The sequence below is a fragment of the Oryctolagus cuniculus genome, chromosome 6 (assembly GCF_051225735.1).
Source record: "Oryctolagus cuniculus isolate XC-2025 breed Fujian yellow rabbit chromosome 6, ASM5122573v1, whole genome shotgun sequence".
Lineage (NCBI taxonomy): Eukaryota > Metazoa > Chordata > Mammalia > Lagomorpha > Leporidae > Oryctolagus > Oryctolagus cuniculus.
Genome location: NC_142872.1, coordinates 56,015,552 through 56,037,325, shown reverse-complemented (window position 1 = coordinate 56,037,325; position 21,774 = coordinate 56,015,552). Strand labels below are relative to the sequence as shown.

Below are 21,774 nucleotides of genomic sequence, written 5' to 3'. Positions count from 1 at the left end.
TCAGCATTCCTCAGCAAGCCTGCACAGAGCGAGGTGCACTACATTATTTATGTCAGCTCTAGGCTCTGGAAAACACACTGGCATCCTGATTACTAAGAATCCTCATGGATACAATTAAACTGTTCCCACATATATTCCACAAACCGCACCCCTACACACACCCCGCCTTCCCTGCTTCAACCTCTTTTAGAGGAAACAAAAGCACTTTGAGGCATGTCCCAGCTCGTCCATTACGAGCCAAGACTGCGATAAATATGGCCACCGTGGTGGAGGAGCTTGGGGAGAACGCTGGGTTCCCTGGAAAGAGCAGGAGACACTACCAGGAGGCAAGTTCGGACAGCCGCTTGGGAAATGCCCTTCGCGTGGCCTCTCTGGGCTGGGGCACTGAGACAGAAGCAGCAAAGCCAAGCTAAGGCACTACAAAAACCATTTGGATGAGTTCATGGAAGATTGCTTTAGAATGGGCTGTAAAGGGAAGTAAGGAATATTTGGCAACAAGACTAACCTTCCGAGCTGGAGGAGGGGCAATCACACTCACCCAACAAATACTCCTCAGTGCCCCATTGAAGTCACAGCACGAGACGGGAGGACCAGAGATTTAGCCAAGCAAAGCAATGATTCTGTCCCCTGAACTCCTCTTTGGCAAAATAAACAACTCTCCAAGCTGCAGTCCACCGTTTCCCTTCTTGTTACAGATCCAGAACACACTCTGAGCTAGGGCTAAGATGCAGAGGCAGAATCACCTGTACGCTGGCCCAGTGACGGTAGCCTGATAGTAGGAACTTCTTCCTCTGCAGGAGCAGAGAGCAGGCTGTGTAATCTCCACCTAGAGAGTCCCTGCTTGGCAGGCAGAGGTGACTTCACGTTGTGGAAGCCCCAGGCACTGCTTAGTCAAACAACCTTTGGCAGCACCTCACAGAAGAGTCAGTTCATCTAAGGAAGAAGTAGGCTTGGGGAGAGTCAATTGTCTCATCCAAGAACACTAGGAAACAAGAACAAATTGCCTCCCTCCAGAGGCTTCCCCCTAAACACATATTCCTCTGTTCTGCCAGGATTTTTTTTTTTTAATAACTGTCACTTCCAATGATTTGATCCATTCCAACTCAGACACCTTGGATGGAAAGTTGTGGTCTGAAATGGAAGCTAAGGACAGGGAATGTAGTGCAGCTCAGTGGGGCAGAGCTCGGGGTGGAGAGTGGGGAAAAACCCACTCTGATGCATGGCTTAGCAACGCTATGGGAAACGTACTCCCATACAGGATGAGGCAGAGCTTCCTTCCACGATAAATGGCATTACAGAAAACGCACATGCCAACATTCACACAGCGTCTAAGTAGACAACCCTGGTACCCAGAGACTGGATGAATGAAAAAAGCAAGCATACAAACTGGCCAGTGGGATGGATTTTAAGTTGACATATGGCTCCCAAAGTCCAGAGCACTGGGTCACACAGGCCACTGGTAAGGGGGCCATGCCATGTGAAGACTGTGCTCTCAGCCCCAGCTGGTCCATGCCAGCCTCTCCACTAAGAAATCCAACGGTGTGGTGACTTTCCTTGAATAGGAGCTAAAAATGGTGAACTCGAGTGGCCAGCACACAGATCATTTTTTAGGAGGCAGATAATTCAAGAATATTATCTACTCTTCCAATCAACTTAGAAGCTGCCTTGCAGGCTGAAAGCCCTGGCAAGGATCCTCTGAGGATCACTTTGCTGCTTTGAGTGCCACAGTACAGGATGGCCTAAGGGTCTTCTGGCCATTTCTTATCTCTATGACCTTGGACAAACTGTTGGTCCTCCTTGAACCCCATTGTAATGCTGAAACTATAGGTAAGGAGACCACAATGTTTGGAGGATTCTAGAAATGTAAAGTATTAAGCTCAGTGCCTGGTCCCTCACGAGCACATAATAGCCCTTCGTTGCTTTGAATTTTCAAAATGTTATTGGTTGAGTGGCACAAAACTTCTAGGGATGTGGTTCACACATGCCTGAGCCACATTGCTAAGTGCTCTCTGAGCAATCAGATCGTTACTGACAATCTGTGTTCAAAGCACTGTACTTATCACTATCATTTGCCTTCAATAAACTTGTTCAGATGAGTTGCCCCATGACAGCAAAGTCAATAAAAACTAAAGAGATTACAAACACCATGAAGATGAAGAAAAGGGTCAGGCAACAGTTACCTTTTTCAGAAAAGGAGATTCTAAAGTTTTAAAAATCAGCAGAGCATCTTTCTGCTGATTAAACTGTAAACTAAGACTATTTCAGAATTTTGATATCTAAAATAGGGCTGCTCTACTGGAGATGAGAGAAAAAAAAAAAAAGAGCTACAAGGAATAGGAGAGGGAGGAGGAAGAAGTATGGGAGTGCAGGTGGGAGTGAGAGTACAGTCAAAGAATTAGTATGTTCCTAAATTTGTATATATGAAATGTAAGAAGTTTTTATACCTAAATAAAAGGTTTCTAGGTTAAAAAAAAAAAAAAAGACTCACCAGACCCAGCCCTGTAGACTTCATCTCTCTTTTATAGACCACCCCACCTCCAACCTATAAGGAACAGTTTGGGAACCTCCAACTCCATGCAAAACCATCTTTTATTTAAGGAGATCAAGAAGGATCAGACAGATTAGGGACTTCTGCAATTTCTCATCACCCAGGACATTTGGGGTGGAACCCAAGGGAATGAGCTCCTATGCAATGTTCCTCCCATCTTTCAGTAAGATTGAAGGTAAAAACCAGAGAACTCACAGCCACATTTTCCTACTATTGCACAACAAATTGACAGTCTAAGCCCTCTATTTGAATACTGCATTTACATGACCAGTCCTTAATGTCCTGCTAAACAGGTTTTTTTCCAGAAAGTTCTTGGTTTAACTATTTTAAGGTTCTCCATCAATGAGATTCCGTAGTTTTATTAAGTCTTTTTACTAGCTCAGGATTTTGGTGGTCATTCAAAATATTTTGAATAAAAAAAGCAAATCTTCAGACTCTTCATGTTTTATAATGGCTGCAATTTCATTGGATGGCAACATACATACAAGTTGTTAGTACCTTTGAAGGATATAGAATTTCTTTCCACGTATATCTTCTTTAATGAAATACTTAATAGATAATTATACCCTCTTCTGGACTTAAACATGTAGTTATCTAAAACACTAAACTTACTGCTTCTTGTTTACATAAACTAAGGCCATGAAAATTACAAGTTTCCCAAAGAAGCAGATGCTGCAACATTTTTCCTGCTAGGAAATACCCATACACTATATCCCCATGAATAGCTGGACGGCATGCATGCCATTAGGATCTTTTTTTCTCAATTACAGTTCAAACAACTCTACCTTTCACTTCTTGTCAAACCACCTGAACAAAATAAGGCACATTGCATCATTTGCTGAAGTTGTTTCTCCAGTCGAAACATGAATTATGAGTCCTCCCAAAAAACATGAGCCAAATCAAGTTGTAACATGGCCCTGCTTTATGCACTGCCCAGATCACAACTAATCACTTTCTAACATCAGTCTTGATTTTGCTTCATTCAGCTAGCATTTCCCTTCTTTTCCCCTTCTCTCTTAAGGTTGCTAAGGCTATGTACTTCCTTGATACATAGGAAATCGGTGAGCATTGACTTGAAAATTTCTTTTAAGTTATACTTCATCTAATGGTATTTCTGACTTTGCTGGAGCATTTGTACATTCACAATGTATGGGGTTAAGAATTCTTGTCTTAAAACATAGGACTTTGTCTCTGTATGGACACTCTTGGGGGTTCTAACAATTGAGGGTTTTCCTCAAGTGAGAGCTCAAATTCAATTGCTATCAAGAAATATCCCTAAATATGTACTGCTGAGGCACAGGTGTGTCTCAATGGCAGCAGAATTCAGAAACTATCATCACTTTCAACACAGCAAGGTAAGGAACTTCCTGAGGTACCTACTTTCTATTTCCATAGGGGCAGAACAATTGTTTAAGACTATCTTTAAATTGGTGGGACTTAAAAAATTAAGGTGGTAGAAACTGTACTCATCTGAGTAACTTTCTTAAAGGAAGCAAAAGTAAAGCAGTTATCTTAGTCCCTGATTTAAAGATAAGCACTTTAAGGAGAGGATTTAGAGCATATCTCTGGTCTGTGCAAGCAGACGCAAAAACGTGGTCGATGCGATAACATTCTAAGTTGTAACTGAGCAAGAAGGCAGTGGGCCTTCTGAACAGAGCCTCAAGAGAGGCTGTAAGGATGGGACGGAACAGGGCTCTGGATTCCCAGGGCAACCCCTCCCTTCTCTCTGGAGGGGCAGCCTTTCCTGGGATCCTTGGTGACAACGTGGCTCCACTGTCCTTTCTGAGACTGAAGGTTAGGTTTCCCTATTGTTTGTGCAACTACTCTCCAGTCAACTCTATTTCTGAGCTAGTCCATATCAAAAGAAAAAAAAAAACACAGAGTCCTCATGGGACTTAAATGGTCGTTCAGTTCAAACCACTCATCACACAGAGGAGAAATAAAGAAGCTTGAAGACAGTAAGGACTTTTTCCAGGGTCACCTATGGCACCTAGTGGAGCTGGGAAGAGAACCCCGATATACAAATCTTCCTCATTTATAGAGACTCCTCGATTTTTTTCTTTCTCATTCTCTCACACCAACCACACTCTAACTCTTCACCCTTTTCCACTAAAAAAAAGGTCTTGGTCAATGTTTGCTGTTGCAGGGACGAAGTTTCAGTCTGGGCACTCCTTTCAGGAAGGCTCTGGAGGACTTGCATAGGCCTGGCATGAACAGAATCGTACTTTTAAAAAAACAGCCATTCCCTACAAGTGCTCACAGTTGGACCATGGCATCTTACTTGGAGTTGTGCAGGAATTCGGGCCTCTTGGTCAGCGCAACAGGATTTGAATCTCATAACAGTGTTAAGTCTCTAACTTTATCATCTCCAACAGTAGAAGAAGGAATGGTGCCCAGGTTACCTAGTTCTTTAGAACGTTCGCCTTAATGTGTCACTTCTGAAATATGCTGAAGATGAAGAAGCTAGAAGGTGCTATCCTTGTCTGTTCATATGGCCTTGGGTATATCATGGGATACTACATATTTTTCCCATGCATTGGAGAACCGGGGGCTGAGCCTACTCATCTTAAGGGAATCCCTCTTTGAGAAGCACAACCCCTGAGTGGCCTTCAGTACCATGTCTCATGTCATGCCATTGTGAATAGGATTGATCCGACACATGCAGATGAAGCACCAGTTACCATTAAATTGACTTACTGTTGACAACGTGAGCCTCATCTTACCATGTGCAATCTTCTGCTTAAAAACACATGGAAAGTAGACCTAGGACAATAGAGAACTGTGTGGCAGAGTCACAGAGAATCCTGCGTGGCTGATACTTCTCCAGGCAGATGTAGTGGGGATGGGTGGAGTCGGGGGCACACTCATTGCGAGAGACCAAGGAAGGGCAGAGGTCTGACTTGACTGTTACCAAGTGGAGAATTTCTCCAGGTTAGCCATTTGTACATCTTAGTCATTCCCACCACCCTCTACAGGTTTGCTGCATGTAGACCTTTCCTGTCACTCCTGTAACTGTTGTTCCATGAACACCTGAATGTTTCCAGTGTGAGCCTCATCCTACCTAATAATACTCATAAAGTCATAGCTTAGATGCATGAGCTACATAAAACTATACATGCAATATATATATATACATAAAACCTATGTGCATGTGTATTTTCTAGCATGCAGCATTATAGATGACATTAAAAATTTTCAAATTCCATTTGCTTTAAAAGGATATCTTGGCCGGCGCCGCGGCTCACTAGGCTAATCCTCTGCCTTGCGGCACCGGCACACCGGGTTCTAGTCCCGGTCGGGGCCCCGGATTCTGTCCCGGTTGCCCCTCTCCCAGGCCAGCTCTCTTCTGTAGCCCGGGAAGGCAGTGGAGGATGGCCCAAGTGCTTGGGCCCTGCACCCCATGGGAGACTAGGAGAAGCACCTGGCTCCTGCCTTCGGATAGGCGCGGTGCGCCGGCCGCAGCGCGCCGGCCGTGGCGGCCACTGGAGGGTGAACCAACGGCAAAAGGAAGACCTTTCTCTCTGTGTCTCTCTCTCACTGTCCACTCTGCCTGTCAAAAAATAAAAATAAAAAATAAAAAAAAATTTAAAAAAAAGGCTATCTTATTGGCTCATGCTGCACACACCAGGACCCACGTGGCTGGCACACACATGTGTTTGGAAATACTGTCTCAGATGAAATGTGTTCTTTTTTCTTTATTGCTTAAAAAAAAAAAAACCACTAAGTGTCTACTCTGTGCCTTTCTCTCTTCAGAATGCAGTGCCTCTGAGAGAAATGTCATCAGGAAAAGAAATGCTCTAAAAATGAAGTTTCATTATGTCCTACAGCTCAGCCAGAAAGCACAGAGAAGATCCTGCATGCTACTTTTCTTCCTGGGGATGGATACTTGAATGTGTTAAAATGCTATTTATTGTCCAACAGGCTACTTGGGCCTGGCACCGCGTAAACTCACAGTGTTTTCAGAGATTCCCTTGGGGCCAGGGGAAAACTCATCTGTATAGATCAAATGTGTATTAGCTGCATTAGCAATTGGTCCCCACAGACTGATAAAGATCTTTTTAGACAGATTTCACTGCATAGCTTGTTAAAGAGCTTTCATTGAACCAGCTGTGGGGGTCATGGGTTAGGGGCTTTCTGCGTGTCTTAGGTATCAGAAGAGAGAGGTAGAAAAATGAAATGAGAAGCGAGGATGCGAACAGCTCCTGTCGTGGATGAACCTCAATACCAGTCCACGCTCCCATCCCCATCAATATTTCATGTTCTCCAAGTCCTAAGAAAACACATCTGTTGCCTTCCTGCATTGTAATGTGTAGGATGGTAGAAAGATTATTACAGCACAGGTTCAAGAATTTAAAAATTCATCACCTTCTCAATTTAGAAAGCTGATATGTAGTTGGAAAGTATGAAGGGTCTACAAGCCTGAAATGACCAACAGTGCCTGAGAAAGCTCCAGGGTGAGGGATGCAGTGAGAGATGGTGGTGCCAGAGGAGGGGTAGGTAAAATGGCCACTGCTTGAGGGCTGCAGACTGAGCCGCTGAGTGGAAGGCCACAGTTCTCTTATTCCCAATGAAAGGTTTGCTTTGTACCATGACACTGTGTGGGGAATAGGGAGAGAAAATGTGTTGCCACAGTTGCAAGCTCAGAAGCAAAATCCAAGCTTTCAACAGGTATATACATATATATATACCTGTATGTATACACACACACACACACACACACACGTGTATGTGCACGTGTTTATGTAGCATTGGTAACTATCTAGCAAAGTGACTCTGTTTCAGAACCTTGGACAGGCAAGTACCATTTCTCCTTCCTCTGAAGGCCTACTGAATCACCAAACTAGCTTGGTTTTTTAGTCCACTGCTGGACACATTTCCATGACTTACCTAATCTTCCAATATCCACTCCATCTCCAGCAACTGGAATGAATCCTTCCTCCACCCTCCCCCCAGGATGAAAGGGCCCCACTGCTCCTCATGAAGATCTAAGAGCCAGGGTCACCAGGAAGGTCTGACACTTGCCCAGGCTGGATATAACCTTTGTATTTCTAACCAGTTGCCTTACAGAAGCAAGAAGATCAGTTTAACCTGCAGCAAATTGATTAAGGAGGGAATCAGCGTACTTTTCTGGCCTGGCGGATTCACTCATAACCTTATCCTCCATAACCTCCCTTTCCTGTAAAGAGAAGCAGTGGAGGGAAGGATTTCAGGGATACTGTGAGCAGTCAGCGGCATCTCGGATACCTGATTGTGATTCACGAAAACATATTCCCTGACCTGTGCCTCTGGCATCAGCCTGGCAGAAAGCGCAGCTAGGAGTGGATGTCTACTCCAGCCACCTGTCTACAGAGTATCTCTTCCACAACCATCGATGGGCATCAGCAGGATACTCTCAGGCTGCTGGTCCAAGAATGTGACTCTTTCTAAGAAATCATAGGGCATTCAATTTTACACAGAAGCATTAAGTTTCCATGTACAGCTTCACAATTAGTAAAATAATATACATCTTAATTCCTTTCATTTTAAGTCAACCAAGAGAATGTCAGAGAGCCTGATGCTAGGAGTTCTGCATGGGCTCCCTTGTGCAGGCAGGTAGGTTGTTTGAGGGTGGATTGTTTGCCAGCAAAGGTCTGTAGGAAACCTGTACCGTTACTACTTCAGGAAGGACAGAAGCCGTGCTCTAGGCCGATCCTTCTAAACTGAGTCTCACTTCTACCTAAACATTGTCCCTTGGCCCCATTATCTATAAGGCAAAGCCTTCCTTCCATCCCATTGTCTTCAGCCCCTCTCCCTGGCCCTCACCCTGTGCTACGTGCACAGCAGGACTACCACAGTTCTTGGATGAGCTCATCTTACGTGACGCTTTCAGTCTTTACTTACGTGGTTTACCCCATTACAAAGGAATTTCTCCCACTCCTCTATTTCTTAACCATGGCATAAACTTCAAATATCCTTCCGGACCCACTCAGATAATGCTCCTCTGGGGGACTTCCCACTTCCTCTACTACCTTCTGTAGCTGAGAAACTTTCATGCCTTTGTGCTCCAGGCATAAAAGCCCAATCTTTACATTAAATGAGCTGCTCCCATAGGTCACTGTTAGGCACATAGTAGGTGATCAATAACTTTTAATTGCTATTATTTACCCCATCATTGCATTGATCACCTCATATTTTCAATGCCTGCTCACCTGTCGTAAGTCCTTATTAGACTCACAGCTCTGGCATAACTTTTTTGAACCACTGATGTTTGGCACTTAGGACGTCTCAGGCAGGATTGGCTGAACTAAAAGGGAGGAAGCAGTATGAATTTGTGGGGATGAGTTTCCAACTTCAGGGATCCATCATGCGAAAATGTGGATTAGGCATCTTCTCAATTCTGTTCCCAGGAGCCAACATCTCAGGCCTTCCTTCCATTCTACTTGGTCACTGTCATGCAGTTCTATCACACCCCAGGCTGGTAAGAGGCCACATATTTCAGCAGCCAAAGAGCAGAAACAAGCAAAGAGCTGGCTCTCCTCTTTCCATTACTCTAATCAAACTATGTGTTACAGTGCCTTTCCTTAATCTGATTTGAGAAGGGCCTTAATAGCAGGGTAAAAGCAAAGAATGAAGCCAGTTCTTCAAGGAGCGCTCACATTAATGGCAATTTCTTTGTTGTCCATTGTGACAAGTGCGGCCCCTGACTGGGGCCAATTGTTGCACTTGGATACAAGCGGGAGGCTCTCCCCGAGGCTGCATGCTTTTCTTAGGGCGCAAGTCAGCCCTTCCTGATTTAATTAGAGTTTTTTTTTTCTCTCTCTCTCTCCACCTCTCTTGACCTTCCGCTTGATTATGTAGTGAAGTATTCCTGGAGAGCAATAATCTGGTGAGCTCGACACCAACCTTCACAGCTACGAAAATGACAAAGCTGTCAAAGCTGCAGCCTCACCACTTCCAGACGGGGTCAGTCCAGAGAAGGGGAAGGACCGGGGGACTGGGATAGGCTCCGCGGAACAAAATTAAAATAGCAAAAAACAACAGAGTTAAGGAAATGAAAGGAGAGGACCCGCACAGTGACAATCGCAAGCCTTACATTTCAGGTGACACTGGAAACTTTTGCCTTTCTCTGTGTGCCATTAACACAGTGATTTAGTAATTTCCGTGGGAGCTGCCATCCCCTTGGAATGCTATTAGTGTCAGAGTCAGGGAAAATGAGGAGGTCTTTTTTTCTCCCAGAGTATGCAAACAGAAGCTTAGAAACATGTTTGCATTTGGATTGGATGATCTAAACCAACAGAGTTCAACCTTTTCACTAGGAGCTGTGAGCTGTTTGACAAGACCTACTTTTTATCAGGCAGGTTCAAAGTCTACACACTGCAGAGGCTTTCTTAATAAGAGGGACTAATAAGATTATTTCCTTAAAGATCTAACCTTAGCACCTGTCTTCCCTCCAGAAGGCAGAAGCAGATTCATTCTCTAAATTGCTAACTTTCAAAAGCAAGGCTCTCCCGACTGGAGCAGGGTCCCAGCATGCCACACCAAGGTGCTATTAGTAGGAATCTCATTTGGATGTGAAATGATGATTAGTTTTGGCCTCTCCCCCACCTTTTTGGGGGATATGCTTTTCTGACCCCCAAAAATTCATTGCCCAAACTAAACACAAGGATTACATTTCTATGAGATGATTCAGAACCATGATCTGTCCCCCGAATCGCATCCCTGCTCCCCAAAAGCCTTGACTCCACTCAGGGACATATTCTGCCAACAGTTTGTTTTTTTTTTTTTTTAATAGCCATTGTGGGCACATTTCTGACCAAACAGAGTTTAATGTGAGGAGAGAGAACAGGGAAAATATCTGCCCTAAATTTATATAAAAGAGAGAGGCACTTTATTCAGAAATTTTTCTCAAGCTTGTACTTGGACCCAGCTGAGATGAGAACACAAAAACTTCCATTGCATGAGGGAGGTCTGGGGCAGGAAGGAGCATGTGATCTCTCCTCCTGCCTTCGGTCATTCTGCAGCACGGCCTGTGTGATCGGCTGGAACAATGGATGCCATGTGCACTTTCTCAGCCACAGTGAGATGAGGTAACAGCCGCTGAAAATGGACCTTGTGGGCTGTGCACTTGGCATATTGGTGAAGATGCCACTTTTGATAACCACATCCCATATTGGCGTGCTTCGGTTTGAGAACCACCTCCAGTGCTGATTCCAGCTTCCTGTTAATGTGCACCCTGGGAGGCAGAAGGCAGTGGCATTCAAGTTCCTGCAACCTAGTTTTAGCCTAGCTCAGCCCCGGCTGCGGTGGGCATTTGGAGAGTGAATGAGAGAACTATCTCCTTCTGGTCCTCTGCCATTCAAATTAAATAAATAAAAGTTATACAACTAGCCCTATTTGAAGAAAAGGGATTTTTGTAAAAAAAATTATTTATTTGAAAGACAGAGTTACAGAGAGACAGGGGCCAAGAGAAGCAGAGAGAGAGAAGAGAGAGAAAGGTCTTCCATTTGCTGGCTCACTCCCCAGATAGCCACAATGGCTTGAGCTGTACCTATCCAAAGCCAGGAGCCAGAAGCTGTTTCTGGGTCTCCCACGTGGATGTGGAGGCCCAAGCACCTGGGCCATCTTTTACTGTTTTCCCAGGCTATAGCAGAGAGCGGGATCGCAAGTGGAGTAGCCGGGTCTCGAATTGGTGCCCATATGAGAAGCTGGCGCTGCAGATGGCAGCTTTACCAACTGTTCCACAGCACTGGCCCCAGAAAAGGGATTTTATAATGTAATGCTTTTACATATCTCCGTCTCTCACAGGTCAAACAGTAATCAGTGTGTGGTATTTGCTTGATTATCTGAAAGGGGTATGAACCTGAGGTTCACTCTATCTTCTGAGATGTTCTCACTTGCAATACACTCTACTTCATTGGGTTCTCTAAGAAGCAATTAGATAAAATGGTACAGCAAAGAGTTGGTATAATGCCTAATACAGAGCCCAGAGTTTGCTGAATGCTCGTCCATTATTTGCTATTATTATTATTACTATGTCATTTTGATTTTTAATATTTTTCCATTGCAAATGCATTTCAAACCTCAGGCCTGAAATTTGACAATGACAAGCCAGGTGTGCAAACTCCAGGTGACTCGGGCCTACCTCAAGCTCTTCCAGCCTAGTTTGGCATCTCCTGGTTTACCCAATTGCCTGCACCTGCCCCTCTTAACTCCTGAGTTTCAGATACATTTCAGAGCTCACTTTGGACTGTGATAAAATATGCATATTTCCTGAAACCCAAAGTATTCTCACTGAATGTAATAAGTGGAAAGTTATTTTACAGGAAATGAAAATCTAAGATTAATATTCTCAGATGCCATCTAGTCCCCTCAGGACAATTATTCACTGTACTACAGCAAAATAAACTTGCAAAATATGGGAAATGGCTTTCTCCTTGGATTTCTAGGAGTAGTAAAACTCCCAAAACTTCTGAGCATCATTTCCTGGATGCTACACCCACCACTTCTCCTCCCCAAATAGCATTTACATCTTTCAGAACACCAGACTTCAAAGAAATTCATGGGAATTTCCCAAGAGCCAAGCAAAGGTACAAGAAAAATAAGACAGACATTTAAAATTCAATCAGTAAACAACTATTGATCACTATTTACAAGCATTATGTGAGATAAGTTAATCATAGGTGACCTTAGGCAACTTACAATATTCTTTCATTTCTCTCATTAGTCAACAAATATCCATAGAACTTGACTCTGTGTCAAGCATTCTTCTAGATTCTAGGGGGAAAAATGCCCTTACGGACTTTATAATTTTAACAAGCAGCAAATTCTGAACATGTTTCAATCCAAGAGTCACAGAAAATCTTTCTAAAAATACAAATATCTGAGCCTTTACTCAAGACCATTCTATCAAAAATTTCTCAGAGGAGCAGAAACCTGCTCTTTCAATAAGTGTGTCCCACGACTGCTGTCCTTGACCAAGCTTGAGAACCATAGGGAGGGATGACAAAAACAATCCAATTCAAGGTGGGATCTAAGTGTTAAGTGGCAGACGAGTTAGCTCTAGAATGAGGAATTAGCTGAGGGAACTATCACTCAAACAATGCTCCTCTCACAACCTCCAAAGGGCTTTATAGCGATGATCCATGATGAGTTTACTCAAGCAACCAAATCATGATGCCTCCCAGTGACCGCAGATGCCTGGGGAAGTTCATTCCCGGGCAGTCGGCAAAGGTGAATCAGGCAGGGCTTGCCCAGACACTGCCTCACCCTCCCTCTCAGCCTCCAAAATGGGCAGTTTTAAGGACAATGTCTCAAAACTTTGAGCCATAGGTACTCTTATATGACACTATTTTATATTTCTGCTATATAGGAGTGGCTGTTACATGTGGTGCAAGTTTAGATTTTTTTCCCCAAAAAACTTAAAGTTTCAAATTTTCTTTTCCAGAATTACAAATAGACCTCTGACAACTGGGCTGCCTCTTGACTGATATGCCACAATTCATTTGTCTAGAGATGTGGAGACAGAGTGTTCCTCCAGGTGGGGCCGGGAAGCAAGACTGATCTTGGTTTGATCTCTATCTTTGACATTGACTATGGAGTGTCTTTGAAAATTTTATTTTATTAATCTGAGCCTTAGATTCTGGACTGATAGAAAGGGAGGGAACCCACAGTATGGCTTAAACAAGATGATACAAGTAAAGGGAATAAAATAGACTATAGGGGTCAACACGGGGCATCGAATATTTGTTGTTCCAGTTGACTGGTAAGTAAAGGCTTCAAAACTACAGCTTACAACATATGCAACTTAGGAAGCAGAATCTTCTTTCTCTTGCTGCCCTCATCAGGCTCTACCTCGTGAAATCTCAGGGAGAGATGTCTAACTATGGGGAACTGGCACAGCTCTTACAAACTGATCTCAGAGCTCCCCACGTCTCTTCTTTCCATTTATCTATTTCTTCTAACACTGTAGCAAATTTTTTATTGGAAAGAATTGAAATACATTTTTAGAGTAAGAGATTATTTAGAATAAGTGATTATAAAATATGCTTTCTTACTGCTGACTGCTGATATCAAAGAATATTATCTATTAGCTGACTTGGAGGGGGTTTTGTATGCTACTTACAAATAAATAGGGCAGGCACAAGGGACTTTGAGATACAATGGAAACACCCTGAAACTGGATTTGGGGGTGATTGCACAACTGTGCAAATTTACTAAGCTGTACACTGACAATGAGAACATTTTCGGTATTATAAATCGACTTCCATAAAGAGATCTGACAACTAATAACACTAAACAAAGGACGAGAGGAATGGAAGCGCAAAGAATGAAAGGAACGAAGGGAGCATGAGGTCTAACCTCAGAATCACTTATGTTTATTCCTGGGGTTTAAAAAGTAATTTAATTTCCACCGAGAGGTCCTGGTAATGAATAATTTGGAGTTCCACTATAGCCCGGCAGGCCTTCTGCAGGATCTGACAGTGACACCGAAAGCAGAGTTGCTCCTGGAAATTCTGGAAAGTGGAGACAAGGGCGCCCCCACTGGGTCATTTCTGTCTCCATTAAAGATGCCCTCCTCCCAGGTTCTCTACTCTAGGTTTCCGGGTCTCTCTCTGAAATCTCCTGTTTACCAAAACATACTCTCAAATCTCTACGTGTGCCAAAGAGAATACAGAGGAAGGCAGAGGCCTACAGAGTGGAATATACTTCGTCAATCATGCCTCCTGCGAGGACCCTTTATTCATTGGTGGAATTTTAGGTCCCTGATCATGGGTCCTGGGGACAACACCACATTCTCTGGCCTTATTTATTTTCTCATGTGTTTGATTACATGAACAATCTAGCCCAGGAAGGCAGACTCGCCATTCATTGTGCAAGAGGTAAAGAATGATAAACTCAGAGACGTGATTGGCCAATTACTTATTTGCCACATTTCCTCTCTATGCCTGAGGCTCTTCCTAATGCCTCCTACAACAGGCATTGAGTTTTTTTCTGCACTCAAGCCTCCACTGGCATCTACCGGCAGTCGGCAACTGTTCCCATAAGCACTCAGCTGCTTTTCTTGAATATATGGGGTTAACACACTATCATTTCTAGGACTCACACAAGTTAATATGTGGCATCCCAGGAAATAACTGCTAGTCTCATCGTGAAAGAATGAAGGTTGACAGGTGTGAACCTTGCTCAGACATCATTAGTTGCACTACAATGCACCTACACGTACTCAAGCCAACACGAGTGCGTTAGCACTCCAATGGGGACCAGGCAGAGCCCATTGAAATCATCAGAAGATACAACAGAGAAGCCCATGGTTAGGTGCTTCACACAATCGGGATGCTGCCTGCTGTGTAACTAGCTGATTATCTCAAGTCATAAGGAACACCTTGGGTACACCTCAACAAAACGCTGTGATGTGTCTGAAACAGGAAGAGAGCTTTCAGGTTTAAAGCTTCATTTTTTCCTATCTAAGAAGATGATACATTTTGAGGAACTGGAGGAATTCAACGAACGTGGCTTAAGAACAATCATTCATATCACAGGCTCTCAGTTTTTCTCCACATCATCTCATTTAATGCTCCTAGTAACCCAGAGAGAAAGATATTACCATGTCTGAGTCATGGAAAGGTCAAAAAAGCATTAGAAAAACAATCTGTTCACTGTGAAGTAATGGTTGGTCTCGCAGCCTACTCTTCTTTAGGTTCTAACAGAAGGTGTCACACTTACTGCTGCGGTTTGAATATTCATGTCTCCTTCAAAACTCATGTTGAAACTTAATCCCCATAGCAAAAGTATTAAGAGGCAGGACCTTCAGGAACTGGTCATGGCCTGGAGGCTCCATCCTTATGAAGGGATTAACGACCTGAGACAGAGGGATGAGGAAGACACTCGCCTCTGTTGCTCTTTTGCCCTTCCATTACCTGAGGACACAGAGACAGTGCCATCTACGAGGAAGTCACTCTCATCAGACACTGCACCTGTCAGTGCCTTCATCTTGGAGTTCTCAGAATTCCAGAACTGTGAGAAAACCATGTTCTGTTCCTAGAAATGACTGTCTGTGGGAATTTGTTCTAGGAGTACAAATGGACTAAGATGCTTACAGTATTTTTGCCTTTCCAACTTAACTGCTGTCTTCCATTCCTTAGCTATTACCCCCACCCAGCTGAACTAGGCCAATGCACCCAAATTTCCTACCACAACTAACTCATCTACACGAATGTCTCATGTGAGCCTGTGTTTATGGTCATCTCTCAGGAGACAGCTCTGTTCCTGCATGTCTTCATTCCTGCTTCCCTGGAGCTCTGGCTTTCTTTTCTTTTCTTTCTTTCTTTTTTTTTTTTTTTTTTTTTTTTTTTTTGTGACAGGCAGAGTGGACAGTGAGAGAGAGACAGAGAGAAAGGTCTTCCTTTGCCGTTGGTTCACCCTCCAATGGCCGCCACGGAGGCGCGCTGCGGCCGGCACACCGCGCTGATCCGGTGGCAGGAGCCAGGAGCCAGGTGCTTTTCCTGGTCTCCCATGGGGTGCAGGGCCCAAGCATCTGGGCCATCCTCCACTGCACTCCCTGGCCACAGCAGAGGGCTGGCCTGGAAGAGGGGCAACTGGGACAGAATCCGGTGCCCTGAGCGGGACTAGAACCCGGTGTGCCGGCGCCGCTAGGGGGAGGATTAGCCTAGTGAGCCTCAGTGCCGGCCCTGGCTTTCTTTTCTTTAAATTCAATCCCAACTCACCCTGAGTCTCCCCCAAACCAGGCCCCTCATTCATCCATCAAAACTGAGTTCTCCTGTCTGTATCCTGGAGCCTTCTGTCCATACTGCTGTTAATGTCATTCATCTTCCCCACTGTGTTCTTCTGCTTAGAAGGTTGCCATTCTCCCCTAACTGTTCCACTGGAGAACAAAATGGTTGTTACTTATCTCCATACTTCAAGGCCTAATACCCAATGCACTGCCCCCTCCAACCAGCTGCCAAGAAGTTAAAAAAATGATACAAGAAATAAATTACTCCTTCAACCATGATAACCATTTCTTCACCAAATGCAAAACGTGTCTATTCTTGCTCACCACAGCAATGAGACACTGACTCTAGGGACAGACATGATTTCTTCCTAAATGCAAGCCATTCAATAGGGGAAAAAACTTTACTCCACTCATTTGGATAAGACTTTTATTTGAACAACTGATAATACAGAGTTACAGCATTGTTTTTGGGGCAGTGACTCTGAGATACAGAAGTGAGATCTTGAACAAAAGGGGTCTAATAAACTCCAGGAATCAGCCTATTCATCAATTAGGGCTCCTCAGTACAAGTGTCTCATTGTCCTCTAAAATTAGTGTGACTCCTGACAGAATTCATTCACTGGGGAATCAAGGCTCTGGGATGACTGAAGGGACTCTCAAAGAGTAACTGCAGACACACCTAAGGTAGCTGTGTAATTTCACAGCCAGCACAGCCTGGTGGAAAACACACATAAGACAGCAGCCCTTGGCAAAGCCCATGGGGCTGCCAACGCTCCTCTGCTGATGCCCAACAGAACTAGAATTCAGTGGAAATCAAGTAGCAGATTATGCGTGCCACAAGACTTGAAAACTAACATGCGGCCTAATGAGCATATTATAACTGCAGGCTCTGCTTGTTAACTGCTGAAAATATTTTCACAAGGCTTTGGGTATGGCAGATAATGTTAGTTATGAAACGCCTATGCTGAAAGGGAACTCTGTGCCAGCCAGGCTCGAGCGAGTCAACTGGATCATATCAGTGATTAGAAATGAATCATATCACGTCTGGACTTGGGTGTTCCATGACAAATCCCCTGGTTTTCTCAGGCAGCAGAAGGTAAACAGCATCATCAGGCTCAGCAAAGATGAGACCTATCAAGCTTGGACCAGGGGACTCACAATGCTTTTCTCATCTGTTAAAGAGAACCCAACTCAACACTTGCTTGCCTCTAACAGGAACCAGGAAAGTTCTCAAATTCAGTAGAATTCAATAAAGGCATATTTCTAAGGGATTACTTTGGGCATAGAAACACATCATACACAGCTAAAGGACTCAATGGATTGTTCAGCCAGCTAAATGATCACCACATAAGTAAAATATTATCATCGCAATTTTCAGATATGGGTTTTGAAGACAATGGGATTGGTAGTCCCTTAGCCGCTGGTTGAACATAAGGCTTTTTAGGTACCTATTTTTATAGAAGCCAATACTGTTATGTCCATTATGCTTGTGTTCATTCTTTATCCTGGATGGCTTCATGTTTACAACATGCAGTAAAATCCACTTCCTCATTTTCATCTGCACACAACACTGGGTGGTGAAGCCAAATTCATCCCCTGAGTGGTGACTCTTAGTAGGGAGTGCTCAGCCATGATCTGTAGCTACTAAAATGCAGAAGCCTGGACCCTACACTAAACCTACCCAAGTAGAATTTGCAGGAGGAGGACTCAGGTGTCTGAATTTTTGGCAAAGAAAAATGAAGCCCAAGTCTCCCATGAGTGTGATAACCATCAAACCACTATGATCACACCCCATAGTATCTTCCTCTAATCTTGCCTTTAGAGGCCTGAAATTTTTGCTTGACCTATTAATTGCTCCTTGTTAAAAATGTGCAACAGTTTTCAAGACTCCCTGAAAACATGCATGCCTAGGAGGAAATGTGCACGAACTACACATCCCAGCTCACAGACACAGCTCAAATGAAGCATAAAAGGGTCTCTCTATTAGTTTCCCAAATGAGTCCTCTATGAACTCCTCACAGATTTCAGTTTATCAGATACTTCTCTGATAAAAAGAAAATTTACTTTTCCACCACTAATAAATGCAGTTATTGAAGAACAAACTTTTGTGTAACCATCAGAAATGTAGTAGCATCATCCTCCACAGAGAGAAAGCAAAGGTAAAAATAAATACAATGAAAACAAAGTCAGATGACTAATATACTCAACCAAAGATGTTCTTGAGTTCATCTCAAGGATTAAAAGGGGGTTGGAAAATTAAGTACTTCCTTACTGGGCAATTCAAAGTAATTTAATGCACACTGCTATGCACCCAAATTCTCAACAGCACCCTCTTCAATAATGTCCAGAGGAAGCGCTCCTATGCTTCCCAGGTAAAAGGATATAAGGGCCTCCCCACAAAGTCAAGGCCATGAGCCCCACAGAAAGAGGCATGTGGGGCACATGTATAGGCCCTGGGGCAGAAGCTGGACATCGGAGCCCTGTGTAGCACTCTGCAGTTTTGTCCCATGTCAGCTGTGTGCCTCTTATTCTTACCACCACCAACACATCCTCACCATGTGCTTGGGGACAGGGGCACAGAGGTGGGAGAAAGGGAAGGAGAGAGGGAAAACTTTGTGCTACTCTAGGTTGGAAGTTCATCAAGGGGAGGGTTCAGCATACTAAGGCCTTTTCTGATTGGAAAGATGGAAAGATAAAACAGCTCCCTCAACCACAGTGGAGTTTAGTGTGTCTTTGACTAGCAGCATAATTAAGATCTAGCATAAACACAGAGCCTCCGAGGACAGTAAAAGCTGAGTAAATGGGAATTTGTTCTGTTTGGCTTTTCTTTCCTTTATTTAGTTTTTCTGTGCAAGTTTCACTTGGAAGCGGGGCTGGCCTTCGGCAGAGTCTGACATACAGCGGAACGCTCCTACGCTGCCCTTTCTCACTCCCTGGGGTGTGTCTGCCTGGTGTTAGCCAGTGCCACCCACGGAAGGGTTTTCCCCACACCCGCACGGCTCTCTCGGGCCACTCTGGCCCTTCCAGCCTGCACTGCTCAAATGACATGGCTGCTACTGGGTGTGCCTCTTGGGACTGGCAGTCCTTGTCCTTCCTCCTTTTGTCCACCAGGAGTGCATCCGTGTTTACCAGCACACACGCTCTGCTGCGCGCTGCCCCAGTAGGGAGGTGGATGCTGCCAGTGGTTTCTTTGGGATTGAATGTGGGTCTTTCCAAAGCAGAGGCTCACTCAGAGGCTTTGAATTACAGAAAGCTGATGGGATGGTGATGCGAGCAGAAGGCATTATGTTTGTGGAGCTGGTTAAGTGATGTCAGTGTGGGCCCTGGAGTTAGCTCGCCCAGGTCCACGCCCCAGCTCTTAGAGTCTTCAGCTGAATAAATTTGAGTAAATTGAATCTTTCTAAGCATTCTTCCATCAATGAAGAGGACCATTAGGACAACTAAATGAAACAAATCAACAAAAGCATTCTGCATACTCCTTGGAATTTAAAAAGCACTCACTAAAATTTATAGCTACAAATTAGGCATGCTTTATCTGAGATGCTTGGGACCAGAAGTGTTTGAGATTTGAGATATTTTCAGAATTTGGAATATTTACCATATTTAATGAGGGGATAAGACCCAAGTCCAAATACGAATGTTTCATATATATACCTTATGTACACAACTTGAAAGTAATCTTATAAAGTATTTGTAGTAGCTTTATGCATGAAACAAACTTTTACACCGTGGAATTTATCACTGGTGGTATCGTATCAGTGATTTAAAATTTGGGGTTTTACAGCATTTCAGATTTTGGATTTTTGAGGAGGTTCAACTTGTGTCATTGTCCATATCCATATTGTCAAACTGGCATCAGAACAACCCATGGACCAGAATGACCCAATTTAAGCACACACAACTGTTATGGGATCATAAACCTGCTATGCAGGATCCATGTTTCCCTTTTTGACAAATTCAAAAGATTTTTTTTTTTACCCTGCAGCTGTCAATCAACAAGTTTCCTGTCCTTCCATTTTCTGACACAGTACTCATTTTTGACACATAGCATCTCTGTTTATTTCCTAGGAAGTAGCCAAAATGCAGCGATCTTGAAGGGGATGAGAGAATTAATTACGACATGCAAAGCCTCCTCAACCTTCAGATATGAATGACAGGTACACAGCACCATCTGAAAGGAACATACTCCTCGTCCTCAGCACTGCTTCCTTGTTAAAGAGGTTCCTGTTTCCCCACCATTCATCCCATGAAGGAAATATGACGGCTCACAGCAATGCTGCGACGAGCCCCCTTGCCACAAACGTTCGCAGGTGCTATCAGAGGAAAACTGAGCATCTATCTTCCAGCTTCAGATTAGCCCATAATGGGTGATTTCATGCAGACATTATTTCTAAACAAGAAATTCCCTAAATGCTAATTGCTTCTAAGAGCTGTTCAGCTAAAGGGGATAAATATTTCCGCTCATTATAGGGGCTGGCATTCAGAATGGGTCCTAGTTAATGCAAGGAAGCTTTATGTGGAATGACGGAGAAAAAATGAGGTCAGGCCTCAAGGATCACGGGATACCTCCCTCGCATTGGGGTGTCAGACTGGAAGGGGCCTTGGGATGAATTTGGCTCAAAAATTAGTGGATCTGCCAGTACTCAGTGCATACATCTGCATGACAATAATTGCTAAGTCCTCACCTCTCAAAATCAGCAAACCACTGTCAATGTGAGGCTAAAATTAATAACACATAGTGATTCCACTTCCTTATCACCTCCAGTGACTTCTCTGCACCGTATTTATCAGGGAGGATGGGGACCAAGTGGAGAGTAGATCTCTGTTTGGCTGTGTAGGAACAGAGTTTATAACTCCTGCTGGCAAATGTCATATTGATAGTGTGAATGAGTGAAGAGTGAGAAAAAATTGCCCTTGGGGAGGACCTGGCTATGTCATGCTCTTAAATGAAAGCTAGGTAGAATCCTAGAGGAACATTTGAGCTTGGATGGCCTATCTTCACAGTAACTTTCAACAGTCGTTTCATATTCAAGTTGCTATTTCCATGCCACAGAGAACAGATTAAGAAGATTGGTATCCCTAAAGCTTTGAGCCACTCCCAACTCTGTGGGAAACATAAACATTTATCAGATAATTTTGTACACACATACACATGCGCAATACACAGATACACAACACACACCAAATGAACCATGATACATGCTTAGAAACAAAAGGAAATGCTTAAAGAGTGTATGAAGGGGAGAAATTACTTAGGTGACTGTAAAAGGCCTCATTCAGGCGCAATAACTGAACCAAGAGATTGAGAGGGTGATACAGAATGGAAATACAATAAAGATTAAGCAATATGTGCAAAATTGATGACGATGAGGATACCACAGTGATTTCAAGCAACAGAAAGCAAGCCAGTGTTCTTGGCACCCGAGCACATGAAGAGGGGATGGCAAGAGACACAGACAGACAACCACTGTGGAGAACCCACTCAGGGCAACAGCTGCCTGGGGCCAGTCATTGG

At 43.8% G+C, this 21,774-nt stretch overlaps 1 protein-coding gene across 13 annotated transcripts in view; it reads right to left on the bottom strand.

Moving 5' to 3' along the window:
- TENM2 (teneurin transmembrane protein 2) overlaps window positions 1-21,774 on the bottom strand; it is a 1,297,938-nt gene that overhangs the window by 440,176 nt on the left and 835,988 nt on the right. The window lies entirely within an intron of this gene.